The sequence below is a fragment of the Cynocephalus volans genome, chromosome 15 (genome assembly GCF_027409185.1).
Source record: "Cynocephalus volans isolate mCynVol1 chromosome 15, mCynVol1.pri, whole genome shotgun sequence".
Lineage (NCBI taxonomy): Eukaryota > Metazoa > Chordata > Mammalia > Dermoptera > Cynocephalidae > Cynocephalus > Cynocephalus volans.
The window spans coordinates 5,235,768-5,251,141 of record NC_084474.1 but is presented as its reverse complement, the minus strand read 5'-3'; the positions used below and the strand labels follow the sequence as shown (position 1 = coordinate 5,251,141).

Below are 15,374 nucleotides of genomic sequence, written 5' to 3'. Positions count from 1 at the left end.
CCTGGCGCCCGCTCCCGCCGCGCATGCCCTGCCCGCTTCCGCCGGGGCGTTGGGCCTGCGTCCGGTTGCTGCCGCCTGTCTCCAGACCGGTGAGGACGGCGAGTGTGACCTGCTGCTGTCCTGGCCGGGCCGGTACGTGGAGGGAGGCTGTCGGATCGAGACGCGCTGGGAAGCGGTGGTCCCCCTTGTGGTCCTCAGACCGGCCGCATCGGCGTCTGCAGGGAAATCGTAGGAATTGCAAATTCCGCTGCAGGCCCAGACCAGGCCTCCCGGACACGGAAGCCGGTGAGATATGAGAGCCACTGGCGTAGAGGAAGCTGCGGGGCTTAGCCCAGAGAGCCGTGAAGCCGAGCTCCACCCAGTATAAGGGTCGACAGACAAGACCTCGAGCAGGTGTCAGCGGAGGAACAGGGTCTGAGAGGAGGGACGCAAGGCGGGTGCACGGCGCACGCCGCGTTTGCAGCTGCTGGGACGATGGAAGGGAAGCCGCGCCGGTGACAGTCGGGGGACAGACTGTGTTTAAATCGGAACTGTTATCTCCTTCTACGCCGACACATTTTCCAAGTTGGAAATCAAGAGAATAACACGATAGGGATTAAAAACTGAGCCTGTACTGGTAATCCAGAAAATGAGTAGTAAAATAACTGCAAGCACTTTTGCCCATCAGACTGACAAATAGCGAAAAAAAAAAAAAGACAACACCTATCGTTGATGTCTGGAGTCTGAAAGTTTCCCCACATTTATACTGGAATAAACTGTACCGGTAGGTTTTCGTTTTAAGGGCCCTAACAAGAAATTTATCGTGCAGAAATAGTTAATACGTTTTCAAGATGTATGCACAAGCAATCTTGCTGAAGCGTTGTTTTCTTGGGTTTTTGGTTATGTTGTCTTGGCGGCTGGCCAGCACGGAAGCATTATTGATACGGGATATAGTAGGAAAAAAACCCAAAATGTATAACAATAGTGGTTTCTGAAAGAAATTATATTACTTTCACACTGCCATTAAAGAGGATGTTGTATAGTGGGTACAGAGTTTCAGTTTGAGAAGATGAGAAAGTTCTGCGGACGGGTGGTGGTGATGGTTACACAACAATGTGAGTGTACTTATTGCAACTGAACTGGACACTTTAAAATGGTTAAAATAGTAGAGTTTATGTATTTTTTTTTACAATAAAAAATGATACCTGTAGATCTATATATTATGGCTAAGGGTGGAAAAGAAATCCCCCCCCCTTTTTTTTCACAGCAAATAGAAGTTGGGGCAATTTAAGGTTTTTTTTTTTTTTTAATGTAAGTTCTTTGTTGTTTATATATATTTCTTTTCTTTTCTTTTTTTTTCAAAGATGACCAGTAAGGAGATCTTAACCCTTGACTTGGTGTTGTCAGCACCACACTCTCCAAGTGAGCGAACCGGCCATCCCTATATAGGAATCTGAACCCGTGGCGTTGGTGTTATCAGCACCGCACTCCCCCAAGTGAGCCACGGACCAACCCCTATATGTATTTCTTAATGTTTATATAATTAACATATATTACTCCATATTTATGTGTATACATATATGAAAGATGAGCCAGTAGCAGTATGTGACATGTATTAGAGGGAGGCCATTTAGGAGGATCATGAAACAAACATATTAAATAATAACTTTTTTTTAAAGGTGAAAGGAAAATGGGTGAGAACTTTGAAGGGAAAAACAATGAAGGTGAAACTTTACTAGATATAGGAAACTGAGAAAAGAAATGAATAAAGTTAGACATAGTTCTGCTATAACACATTTTAAAGATGCAAATATGTTTCAATATGATTGATATATTAAAAAATAATTTGAAAAAGAAAAATAATTTGAATATAACACAAGTTTCTGATTTGTTGTTGGGCAGTTTCACCCTGGAGAAACGCTAGGGGAATGCAGAAAACTGCACCCAGCTGAGCCACACTGCATTGGGATACACAAAGCACACACATGCATATACCTTAACTTCTATCAGCTTCTTCAGTTCTCCATGTGTTGTGAACCACGCCCACCCACATCTGGCATTACATCTTTCTGTTAGATTTCAGATAAGCCTCCCTCTGCCACTTTACAATAACTTACAAGCTGCTACCCTTCCAATGCCCACCCTGCCCACTTCCACAAGTAAGCTTCAGGTCTTTCTCAATGTAAAGTGCCATATTTAGTATTATACTTAATTTCTTAATCATTTGATTGGTTAAATGTGTGTAAAATTGTGCTGTCATTTTTATTTGGTTTTTATCTTTTTTTAGCTGATTAAGTTTTTGAGTGTGGTGTCCCTAACCCCAATAAAAAGCCCATGGTTTTTATTTAAGATTTTGCATAGAATAATGATTCTTACAAACATACATATCATGCTGTAGCAGAACTGATTGTACAAGGATTTCAACTGAGTTCCAGGGAGAAGAACATTAGTACTATTAGCAGAAGAGATGGAGCAGGGAGATGACATTTCAAGTCTGAACTGAAGTGGTAATCCAAGTTAACATCCAGCAGGAACTTATATCTCTGGTGAGAGGACAGTAACAAAGATTCCCTCTGTGTCATTTCTCACTGTATGATGGAGACACAAAGATTACTCAGAGTCCAAATATTAAGAGGAATGAGAAGCCCAAAGGGACTGCACTGAAAAAACTCCCTCAAGAAGGGAGAAACAAGGCACAGTCCTGAGTTGGTATTTCTTCAGCTTTTATTGTAAAGACGAGGAAGTACAAGAGAAAAAACAACTTAATCATTTATCACAGGAATGAAAAGAAATCGGCTATGGGGCAATCTCTGGAAAACATCTTGAGAAACAAAGGAAAGGGTGTAAAGCTGGATAAGAAATGACCTTAATGTTCTTATCTAATCTGGCAGAAACTGTTTGCTGTTTTGGGCACGTGCTGTTTTCAGCACTTAGGTTCTGCATAAGTGCACTTAGGACTTTTGCCCTTTGTACACTCCTGTTCTTTGTCAAGCCTATGTGCTCCCACACCTGAGTATAGGAATTATCTGCCTCAAAGGATGCTGTGGTGCTCTGGAAATTGACGGTCTCACCAAGAGAAAGAATGTACAGAGAAAAGAAGAGAGCCAAATCTGAGCTCTTGGAAACTGATTTCAGGACTAGAGGATGTGTTAATAGAAAACAAAAAAGGTGTGAATTCAAGGATATAAGTGGCTGATTCCTGGTAAGATGGAGTGAACACATGCAAACTTTTCTCTCATTGAACACAACTATAAAACCTAAATAGAATTCATGGCACAGGTATTTGGAGTCTTTGAAAAGTATCATCAGGTGGATCAAAGAAGACGACCAGAATTTGAAGGACCATCAAATGGCCATAATATTACCTTTTTCTTCCTCTGGTATCTTCTAGCCTGAACTCAACACAGCTCAAAACCTGGAAGTGAGCACTGGGGGCATACAGAGAGAGACTCAGGAGAAATACTCCTTTCCGGCTCAGAGAGAAGAAAACGGAGAGAGTGGAGAAAATTCAGTTTTTACTCTCTTCTTTCTCTGCATTCCCTTGCACGCTAAGGCACAATTGTGGATGTGCACCAGTGAAACTGGTAGTGGGAGGTTTCTGGCCAAAGAACTGAAGTAAGGAGCCCCAGGGAACTGAAAAGTGCTGGGAAGATAGTGGAAAATGAGGGGTCAGGCACAGAAACCCATAAAATTGTTTAAGAACTCTTGGGCTCACCCCTGACTAGAACATCATAGATCTGATTCTAATAAGCATACAAAAGACTCTGAGAACTATAATAATGAGTAGATTTCTGTTCAGGACCTAAGCTAACCACTGGGTGATACATACAGCAGACAGATCCAAATAGCACTGCAAAGGCTTTGGAAACTGAACTGGCTTTGGAACAAAGCCCACAGAAGGATGATTGTCCTGTACCTAGGGGAAGAGCTTGCTAAAATAAAAATGTCAACATTCCCCACAGGATTCAAACAAGAATCAGAGTCTCATAACATAATAGTCAAAATGCTCAAGATACAGTCCAAAATTACTAGGCATATGGAGTATCACAAAAAAGCTCAACTTGCATGGGAAGATAATCAACAGTCAGCAATGATGAGATGACTCCGGTGATGGAATTATCTGACAAAGAGAAACAGTTATTACAAAAGTGCTCAAAATTATAAACACTCTTTAAACAAAAGTTAAAATAGAAAGTATCAGTAAAGAAGTAGAAGTTAAGAAACAAACATTTGAGAACAGAAAGATATAGTAATCAAAAATTTTAAACTCACTGTACGTAGATCTAACAGCAGAATGAACAGCACAGAGGAGTCAGTGGACATAAAGACAGATTAATAGAAATGATCAAATCTGACCAACAGAGAGAAAAAATGAACAGTACTCCAGGCATTTCTGGGACATAACAAAAGGTATAACATTTGTGTCAGCAGAGTCCCAGAGGAAGTGGGAAAAAAAGTGCTGAAAAACTATTTGAAGAAATAATGGCTGAAAACTTCCCACATTTGGTGAAAAACAATCTACAGATGCAAAAAACTGGCCAACCCCCAAACAGAATAAATCCAAAGACATCTATGCCCAGACACATCAAAATCAAATTTCTGAAAACTAAGGACAAAGAAAAAGTTCTAAAAGCAGTCAAAGAGAAACAACACATAGCCTACAGGTGAGTAGATAAGTCAGAGTAAATTACTTATCTGAAATCATGAAGCTCAAAAAAAGTGACACAATATTTTTCTATTCCTTAAAGAACAGTAAACGCAGAATTTTATATCCAGTGAAAATATCCTTCAGGTATGAAAGTGAAATAAAGACATTCTCAGATTCAAACAAACAAACAAAACAAAACTAAGAGAACTTATAGCCCCAAATTCCAAAGAAAAAAAAAATTTTTTTTTTTAAAGATGACCGGTAAGGGGATCTTAACCCTTGACTTGGTGTGGTCAGCACCACGCTCTCCCAAGTGAGCTAACCGGTCATCCCTATATGGGATCCGAACCCGTGGCCTTGGTGTTATCAGCACCGTACTCTCCCGAGTGAGCCACAGGTCGGCCCCAAAGAAAATTTTTTAGACAGAAGGGAAATGATACCAGAAAGAAACTTGGAACATCTGTAGGGAAAGAGGAATAACAGAAATTGTAAATACCTGGCAACTGCAATTCACTGCACTTCTTTTCTTGAGTTCTTTAAAATGTGTTTGGTGGTTGAATATTAAAAGTATGAAATTGTCTGATGGGGTTTTCAATGTATGAAATGGTGAAGGGCAAGGAGACTTATATCGTGGTAAGGTTTCTATATGCCAAGTGAAGTGATTAAAATATTCTAAATAGACTGTAAAAAATTGAATATGTATTTTGTAATCCCTGGAATAACCAATAAAAACAAAACCCAAAAATAAATAACAGAGGATAGCAGGAAAATCTCCAAACACTTGAGAATTAAACAATACATTTCTGGAGACAAGATCCATAGGCCAGCCCCAGCCCCACCGCCACCCGCGACCAGGCAAGCAACAGAGCACAACAAACCCACAGTGGTGAGGAAAGTTCTTGAGGAGGTAGACCAACGCAGCAAAATGCTTGCCACCAAGCTCCACTCCCTGGAAGAGAAACCTCAAAGCAATTAATTTGAGACACAACAGAGAACATATGCCAAATCCCCTCAGAGAAAAAAAGACATTATTTATCAGTCCTGGAAAATGAGCAAGTCTAAGAAAAATGTGTCCTGTTGTCTTTCTCTTACTTTCTCTTTCTTATCAGCAGCAGTATCTCTCCATTCATCTGGAAGAATGTCACATACAAATATGATGACTCATTTGATTACCCTATAGAAATATGTTGTCAATTCTTTGTATTCAATAAAACTTATTCCTTTAAAAAGATAGAATTGTATGATTTAAATTAATGAACTGTATGGTAAATAAATTAGATCTCATTAAAGCTATTGAAAATTTAGCCTACAAAATATAAAAAAATTGTAAAAAAGAAAAAATACACTTCTAAATAAACCATGGGTTAATAAGGATGTCTTAAAAAGAGAAATTAAAACTGAAATTCAAACTTTGAACTGAATGAAATATAAATATCAAAATTTCTAAAAAGCAGCTAAAGCAGTTCCTAGAGAGAAATTTCTAGCATTAAATGCTTATTTTAGAAAATAAGAAAGGTCTTGAATCAATTATCTAAACTTCTATCCTAAAAATTAGAGAAGAGCAAAGTAAACCAGATTTAGAAGAAAACAAATAATAAAATATGATAGCAGAATTCAGTGAAATTAAAAATGTTCTATTATATTTTATCTAAAAAAAAATGGTTGAGACCCACTGACATGACATAAGTGCCTATTAACAGGTTACAACCCAGTTTGAAAAACATTGATTTTTATAACAACTTCCACAGGGAAATATTTTGAACTCCCTTGCTCATTTATAAGCTAATATTTGGGATACCACCAATTATAAAATTGACTTTAAGCCCTGATTAAAGGATGTAACTAGTCAAATTTGTCCTCCTTTGTAAACCCTTTCTGACTCCACCAGGTAGATAATCCCTTCTGCTTCTGTACTGCCAAATAATATTTCTTCAAATAGTTAATCTAGCATTTTTCAAGGTACTGAGGTGAGTAGCATACTGTTGGCCTCTCTCAAAATTGAGATCCCTGAGGGTAGAGATGGTAGTGCCTTACTCTTTTTCCTAACCCCTGCTTTTATTTATGTGAGTAGTATTGGTTGATATTATCATGTAGAAGTTAAAAATTTTTATTCATTAATAAAGCAATAAATCAATTACATGTTAGCAAAGATAATTTATGAAAATTACAATTTTAAAAAATCAAAATATGGCATTGTTTCACATTTTTCAAATCTTTTAGTCTGACATAATAGAAGATATCTAGATTCTTGTATCTACTTCTACATTCAATTTCTTGCAGCATGGTGTTCTGACTGAAGTATATGAAGAAAACACGGACTCACACTACTATCTAGATAGGTAGAAAGAGTATTTTAATATCCTTTTCAAAAAGTTGTGGATATTCTTTGATATTACACCAAAATTTGACAAGTGCTAATTTATTAAAGGTTAGTTGCAATGTAGAATCTGCAACCTTTTCAATGAACTTTTGTACGTTACATCTTGTGCTTTTTTTTTTTCCTTCTAGGGGCAGCTTGTTGGGGACATACATCTTGTGCTTTGAATGGATCATTTACCCATTCATGATATCCTAATGCCATGGGTTGGTCATTTGAAAAATATTGGTTCATTGACATTTGTGGAGCCCCTGATTGTTGACACATTTTATTATATGACATCCACAAATGGTATAGTCCGTTTTGGTATTGCTTCTAACAGAATACCTGAGACTGTGTAATTTATAAAGAACAGAGGTTTATTTGCTTACAATTCTGGGACAGCTGCATCTGGTACGGGCCTTAGGCTGCTTCTACTCATGGCAGAAAATGGCAGGCCAACCCATGGGTACAAGCAGATTACATGGCGAGAAGGAGAGAGAGAGAGAGGGGAGGTGCCAGGATCCTTTAAACAACCAGCGGTCACGGGAACTAATAGAGTGAGACCTCACTCACTATCTGCTCCCCAAGGACAGCATTAATCCATTCATGACGGATCTGGCCCATGACCCAAACTGCTCCCAACATTGCCAAGTTGAGGATCAGATTTTGACATGAGCTTTGGGGGGACAACACATCCTAATTCTATCAATGGCATTTGTTAATATCACCACTGATTTCATCGGAAGAGTATGTAGCTATTGGGAAACTGTCAAGCTCACCATGTAAATTAAAATTTTCACTTGAAAGCTCAAATTTTATCATTGGCAACAGTTATTTTCCGTGAAGTGACAAACCTCTCTTCATTCATTTTTGAGAGATAATATGCCAGCCATCCAAGTATGAATAACCACAGTTTATCAGTTGTTTGTTCAAGTAAAAATGATGTTCCATTAAAAAAGTGGCCTGTGTGGGCTGTAGCTTACACAATTACACAAATACCTGTCCACAAGACAACCATAAAGATACACTTTATGCACACGTCCATTCAGTCACATTAAAATATTGAAAGACAGGTTGGGTGCTGTGAAGAAAATACATCAGTATTGACTCATCAAGAACATTCTTAAGTACGCATAGCAGAGAAGAATGCAATGACTACTAAGTACAGCTGTTTTGATTTGTGCCTTGGCACCAACAGTTTTACCCACCACTATTTTCCCACTAACAGTGCAAATAAGGACACACTAATGTTATTAGGCAACTGGTTTTGAACTAGCAGGCCTGTCCATGGGCCACACTTTGAGAATTGCTGGTCCAATGAAAGGAGTGTGCTGCCAGGTCCACGAATCCAGTTACTCATTAGGAGATGGCCCTCATCAGGATGATCAGAGGCTAAAATCACTATACATTTAAAACATAGAGAAGAGACTCTTCACCTAATTCAATGCTCACTAAGCAATCTTTTGATTGCAACTAGTCTGCTTCACAGCTGCATTTCTGAAAGTGAATTAACAAATGTCCACCATGCTTATTAAATGGTTTCTATGAGCTTTGTTGAGTCAGCAGCCCTGAATCCAATCAATTTGGGGATACTGATGATAGTTTCTGAGAGTAAATGCTTTCTTATGAGAACTTCTCTATACAGCTTTTATTTCTTATGATACCTTTCAAGTTATCTATGTAGGGATGACACTTCATGCAACTTCAAATATAAAATCAGAGATTTTTGGAATCTAAAAACAATAATGAACATATGTTAAAAATAACATCCCCCAAATATATTTTCTCTAGAAAGTACTAAAATATTGTTTCCAGGGGAGAGTGATGTCACCAAGATGGTGGAATAGGTGATCCTGGCATCACTCCCCTCCCCACCCCCCCATAGATCCACTTACAACTATTAAAACAAAAAAAACCTGCCAACCTGTAGTCACTAGAACTAGGAGAAGACGCAGAGATGCCTGCTGAGTCCGTGAAGGCAACCCGAGGTGCGTGGGACAAGAGCTCACCACCATCAGATCCAGCCCCAGCCATTCCCTGGACCAGTGCACACTGCACTAAGCAACTACCTAAAGACAGCAAAACTGCAGCAGTACCCTTTATGTGAAGCTACATCGAGTCTGCAAGGGAGAAGGGTGCCAGGACTGCTGGCAAAAAAACCCCAAAAACCCACATCCGCAGACCAGAGATGGAGCCAGGGAGCAGAAGCCCCTGGGGGCCTGAAGACAATGGTGGGCAGTGGGCCTCAGCCCCACCCACTGCTGACTGCAGCCAGGCCAGAGAGACACAGCCAGGGAGTGGAAAGCCCGGGGGCACTGAAGATGACAGTGGGCCGAAGGCCTTGGCCCCTTACCCCCCAACCAGGCCAGCAATGGAGCTAGCCATGGGCCAGACCCACGCTCCTTTACACCCCCAACATCATATTACAATGTACTTATTAAATAATAATAAAAACCCATATCAGAGTGCAGCATCCTGTTTCTCAGGGCAGCAAAATGGCTCACAAGCTTCCCCTGTGCCTGCATAGGAGGGAGGGGCTGCCACTGACTGGAGGAAAAATTCACCCAGAAGTCAGTGAGTCTTTCATCACATGGAAAACGTTTCCCATACTGGAGAGGCTGATCCACCAGGGGTGCATTGGAGCACAGCTGATATACCTTCTGAGTGCCACAGGTGCCACACAGCAGGGATGAGTCAGGGCAATAGAACTGCAGGGGGCATAATTTGTGGGAAAGACTCAGTCCCAGGCCAGAAATTCCACACAGCCCAGTTGAGCTTGTGTTGACCCCACATGACCTGGAAGTGACTAAGAAGTGACAATTAAAATCCAGTCTGCACAACAAGTTTTCTCCAGTGTGAGACATGACAGTAAGGCAGCAATTTAGCTCAGGTACAGAGTCCGACCAAGTTCTAGTGCATATAGAAAGTTTCCCCCAATCCAGGAATTAACTACAGGACAGCAAATTAGTTCCAAGGCAGTGCTTAAGTGGTGGTGGTTGCTATTAATCCATCACAGAATGGAAAAAAAAACCTCATAGACCAGAGACAAAGTTCTGATATTGAGCAGTAAAGGCTTAACACCACCTCAAAATACCTATAAAACCTAGAAGAGGTAGCCATTTCCTCCAATGCACAGGCATCAGTGTAAACACACAAAGATCAAGAACAGAGAAACATGGCAACACCAAAAGAAACCTACAAAGCACCAGCAATGAACCCAGAAGAACAGTTGATTTATGAATGTCTGGCAGAGGATTCAGAATAATCATCATAAAAATGTTCTGGGAGTCACAGGAAAATACATATAAAAAAAATTAAATGATATTTGGAACAATTGAAGAGTAGAACAAAAAGCTTTAAAAAGACTCAATTAAAAAAACAGAAATTCTAGAATTAAAGAATATGTTAATGTTATCTGACTAAAAAGCTTGCTAGAAAGCTCCAACAGCAGACTTGATCAAACAGAGGAAAGTGAGCCTGAAGACAGAACGTATGAAATTATCCAATCAGAGGAGCAAAAAGAATAAGAAATAAATGAAGTGGAAATACAGAAAATATGGGACTCCCTCAAGTGAAATAACTGCTGCATAATGGGCATACCCAAAGGAAATGAAAAAGGAAGAGACCTAGAAAGCATATTTAAGAAAATAATGGGTGAAAATTTCCTAAGTACAAAGAAAGATGACAGCATCTAGGTACAGGAAGCTCAGAGGTCACCAATCAAATTCAGTCCAAAGAAGAACACGCCAAGGCACATCATAATTGAATTACTAAAAACCAAATACAAAGAGAGAATACTGAAAGCAGCAATAGAAAAGAAACACAGAACATTCAACAGAACTCCAATAAGCCTCTCAGCAGATTTCTTAGTAGTAACCCTACAGGCCAGAAGAGAATGGGATGATATATTCAAAGTGATAAAGGAAAGACTGTTAACCAAGAATTCTGTATCCAGCCAAACTAATCTCCAAATACAAAGGAGAAATAATATATTTCACAGACAGACAAAAGCCAGAGGAATTCATCAACACTAGACCAGCTTGTCAAGAAATGCTAAAGGGAGCTCTTCAAGCTGAAAGAAAATGATGCTAAAGTACAGCCAAAAAAAAAAAAAAAAAAAAAGTTGAATGTACAAAGCTCACTAGTAAAGTAATACACAGACATTCTCAGAATATTCCAATCTTGTAAGGGTGGTAAATAAACCACTTACATCTTTACTATGATGACTAAAGGACAAACCCAACAATATAACAAATTCAACAACCATATAAGAGATAGGAAATATTAAAAGATGTAACCTGAAAAAACAAAATGTCAAAAAGTATGTGTGTAGAGGGAGAATGATGTGAAAGCATAGAGTAGGCTTTGTTTTCTTCCCTTTTCTTAGCAATCAAAGCTAAGTTGTTATTAGTCTAAAATAATCTGTTATAACCATAACATGTTTTTTGTAATCCTCATGGTAACCATAAACAAACCTTACTGGGGACATAATAAAATTATGTAGCAAGAAATCAAAATATACTACCAGAGAAAACTACTTAATCACAAAGGAAGAGTGTAAGACCACCCCCTAAAAAAGTAACAAAATGGCAATAACAAGTCCCTATTTATCAATAATAACCCTAGATGTAAATGAATTAATTCCCTAATAAAAAGACAGAGTGGCTGAATGGATTATAAAACAAGAACAATATGATGCCTACAAGAAACTCATTTCACATATAAAGACACATATCAACTGAAAGCGAAGGGATGAAAAAAGATATTTCATGTAAATGGAAACCAAAAAAAGAGCAGGAGTAGCTGTACTTATATCAGATGAAATAGACATCAAGCTAAGGAAAATAATAAACAGACCAATTAACAAGAGGATATAACAATTCTAAATGTGTACACACCCAACTCTGGGGCACCCAGATATATAAAGCAATTACTATTAGACCCAATCAGAGAAATAGACTCCAAGAATAATAGCTGGGACTTCAGTAACCCTATTTCACTAAAGTACAGATCATCTAGACAGAAAATTAACCAGGAAACATCAGAGTTAATCTCCACTCTAGATCAAGTAGGCCTAATGAACTTTTAAAGAACATTTCATCCAACAGCTGTAGAATACATATTTTTCTCAGCAGTATGTGGAACATTCTCTAAAATAGATCATATATTAGGTCACAAAACAAGTGTCGCAAAATTTTAAAAAACTGAAATCATACCAACTATCTTGTCCAACCACAATGGTTTAAAACTAGAAAACAATAACATGTTAAGTGACACTGGAAATTGACAAATACATAGAAATTAAACAACATGCTCCTAAACAACAAATAGGCTAAAGAAAAAATTTAAAAAGAAATTTAAAAATCCCTGGAGGCAAATGAAAATGAAAACACAACATATCAGAATCTGTGGAATACAGCAAAAGCAGTTATAAGAAGGAAGTTTATAGCAATAAATGCCTACACCAAAAAAAAAAAAAAAAAAAAAGACTTCAAATAAACAATCTAATGTTACACCTCAAGGAAGTAGAAAAACAAGAACAAACCAAATGCAAAAGAGAGAAATAACAAAGATCAGAACAGAAATAAATGAATTAGAGATTTTTAAAAAAATACAAAGGATTGATTTAAAAAAGGTGTTCAAAAAGATAAACAAAATTGATAAACCATTAGCTAGACTAACAAAGAAAAAAAGGACTCAAAATCAGAGATGAAAAAGGTGACATTACAACATTACAATTTGTGTGATACCACAGCTACACAATAAACTAACAAACTGGAAAACCTAGAAGATATGGATAAATTCCTGGACACACACAACCTATCAGGTTAAATAATGAAGAATTAGAAAACCTAAACAGACCAATAAAGAGTACTCAGATAGAAGCAGTAATAGAAAATCTCCCATCCAAGAAAACCCCAGGATCAGATGGCTTTACTGTCAAATTCTACCAAGCATTTAAAGAAAAATTAATACTGATTCTTCTTAAACTCTTCCAAAAAATCAGAGGAGAGAATACTTTCAAATTCATTTTATGAGGCCAGCATTACTCTCATACCAAAACCAGAAAAAGAACAACAAAAAAATTACGGAGCAATATCCCTAATGAACGTAGATGTAAAAATTTTCTACAAAATACTAGTGAACAGAATCCATCAACAAATGTGTAAAAAGATCATTCGCCTCTCCCCACAACCAGGCACACCACCAGCACCACAGAGCCTGCTCAGGATCTGGAGGCATGGAGCCAAGGACTGGACCCTCCTCCCACAATGAGGCACCAGCACCACAGGACCTGCCCAGGGTCCTGAGGCATGGTTCTGGGAACTGAACTCCTTTGCACAACCAGGCACACTGCCATCACCACCACTAACTAGGCAAGGAGCATGCCAAAAACATCACCTCCATGTGGGTGGCCCACCACAGCCACCACAATAACCATGGCTGCCGCCAAAGTGGCTAGACTCCACAACAACCATGCAGATGGTCTGCCAGCTACCAAAGTGCACTGACACAAGGAGAGTCACCAGCAGAGACCAAAGAAAAGAAAAGGACGTCTCTCTCAACAAAGCTCATTCCAGACTGACAGAAGAAGCACCTGCTCTATGATAATACTGGGGGATCTGAACACACCTCTTAGCATTGGACAGATCATCTAGGCAACAAATCAACAGAGTAAGCATTACTCTTTCAGAAGGAGAGAAGAAATCTAGGGTAATTATAGGGGGGAGACGGGATGGGGAGGGGAGGGGGAGAGATTGGACAAGGGGCATAAAGGATAAGTATGATTTGTAACAATATACATGCTAGTAATATTGATTTGATCAACATATGTCAACATTGAATCCCCAAAATATGTATAATCAAGTATGATTCAATAAAAATTTAAAAAACGAAAACAAAAAATCAAAAAGTGCAGCATCTCAAGCAACTTAGATCTTGTGAAACTGATGTTTGAGGTCAAATAGATTACATGATTCAAAAATGGTTGTAGTTATAATGATGACTGTAACCTCTAAGATGAATGTGAAGAGCATGACTAAAATTGTTTTTGGAAATGTGACTAGAATAAAATATTATTTTAGATATATTAAAAAAAAAAATTTAACCAAGGAAGTAAAAGTCCTCTACAATGAAAACTACAAAACATTGGTGAAAAAAAACTTGACAAATAAATGTAAAGACATGTCATATTCATGGGTTGGAAGAATTAACAACATAAAAATGTCCATATTACTGAAAGCAATCTACAGATTCAACACAATCCCTATATATATATATATATATATATATATTGATGACATTCTTCACAGAAATGCACAAAACAATGTTAAAATTTGTACGAAACCACAAACAAAGGGGGAACATCACTCTCTACCTGACTTCAAAATAAGCTATAAAGCTACAGTAACCAAAACTGCATGGCACTGGCATCAAAATAGATAAACTGACCAATGGAACAGAATACAGAACCCAGAAATAAACCCACACAGCCAACTGTTTTTCAAAAAAAGGTGCCAAAAATATACAGTGGGGAAAGAACAGCTGGGAAAACTGGATATCCACACGCAGAAGATTAAAACTAGACCCCTATGTCTCACCACAGACAAAAATCAACTCAAAATGCATCAAAAACCTAAACTTAAGACCCCAAACTATGAAACTACTAGAAGAAAACACAGGGGAAATGCTACATAAAATGGGAGTGGGTAGCACTTTTTTGAATAAGACTACAAAGGCAAAAATAGAGAAACGGGACTACATCAAACAGCAAAAGACACAATCAACAAAGTGAGAAGACAACCTACAGAGTGGGAGAGTGTTTGCAAACTACACAACAGACAGGGGCCAATATCCACAGTATATAAGGAACTTAACAGCGAGAAAACAACCTAATTTAAAAATGGGCAAAGGAGTTGAACAGACATTTCTCAATAAAAGACATACAAATGGTCAATAGGCAGATGAAACAATCCTCAAAATCACTGATCACAAGGGAAATGCAAATTAAAACCACAATGAAAATCACCTCAGTCCAGTTAAAATAGGCTATTATTATCAAAAAGCCAAATAAAAAATGCTGGTAAGCATGTGGAGAAAACAGAACTCTCCTACATTGTTGGTGTGAATGTAAATTGGTACAGCCATTGTGGAAAACAATATGGAGGTTCCTCAGAGAACTAAAAATAGATCTACCTTGTGACCCACCTATCCCACTACTGGGTATATATCCAAAGGAAATGAAATCAATATATATGAGACACCTGCACACTCATGTTCACTGCAACATTATTCACAATAGCCAAGAGAGGGAATCAACCTACCTGCCCATCAACAGATGAATGGATTAAAAAAAAAGTGATATATATACACAGTGGAATACTATTC

General features: G+C 38.2%; 1 long non-coding RNA gene across 1 annotated transcript; it reads left to right on the top strand.

The window, feature by feature from the left end:
• The first annotated feature begins 53 nt into the window (after nucleotides 1–53).
• LOC134364025 (uncharacterized) lies at nucleotides 54–7,799 on the top strand. Its single transcript, XR_010021796.1, has 2 exons — nucleotides 54–763; nucleotides 7,136–7,799. It is a non-coding gene; the product is annotated as an uncharacterized LOC134364025 (long non-coding RNA).
• The last annotated feature ends 7,575 nt before the right edge of the window (nucleotides 7,800–15,374 follow it).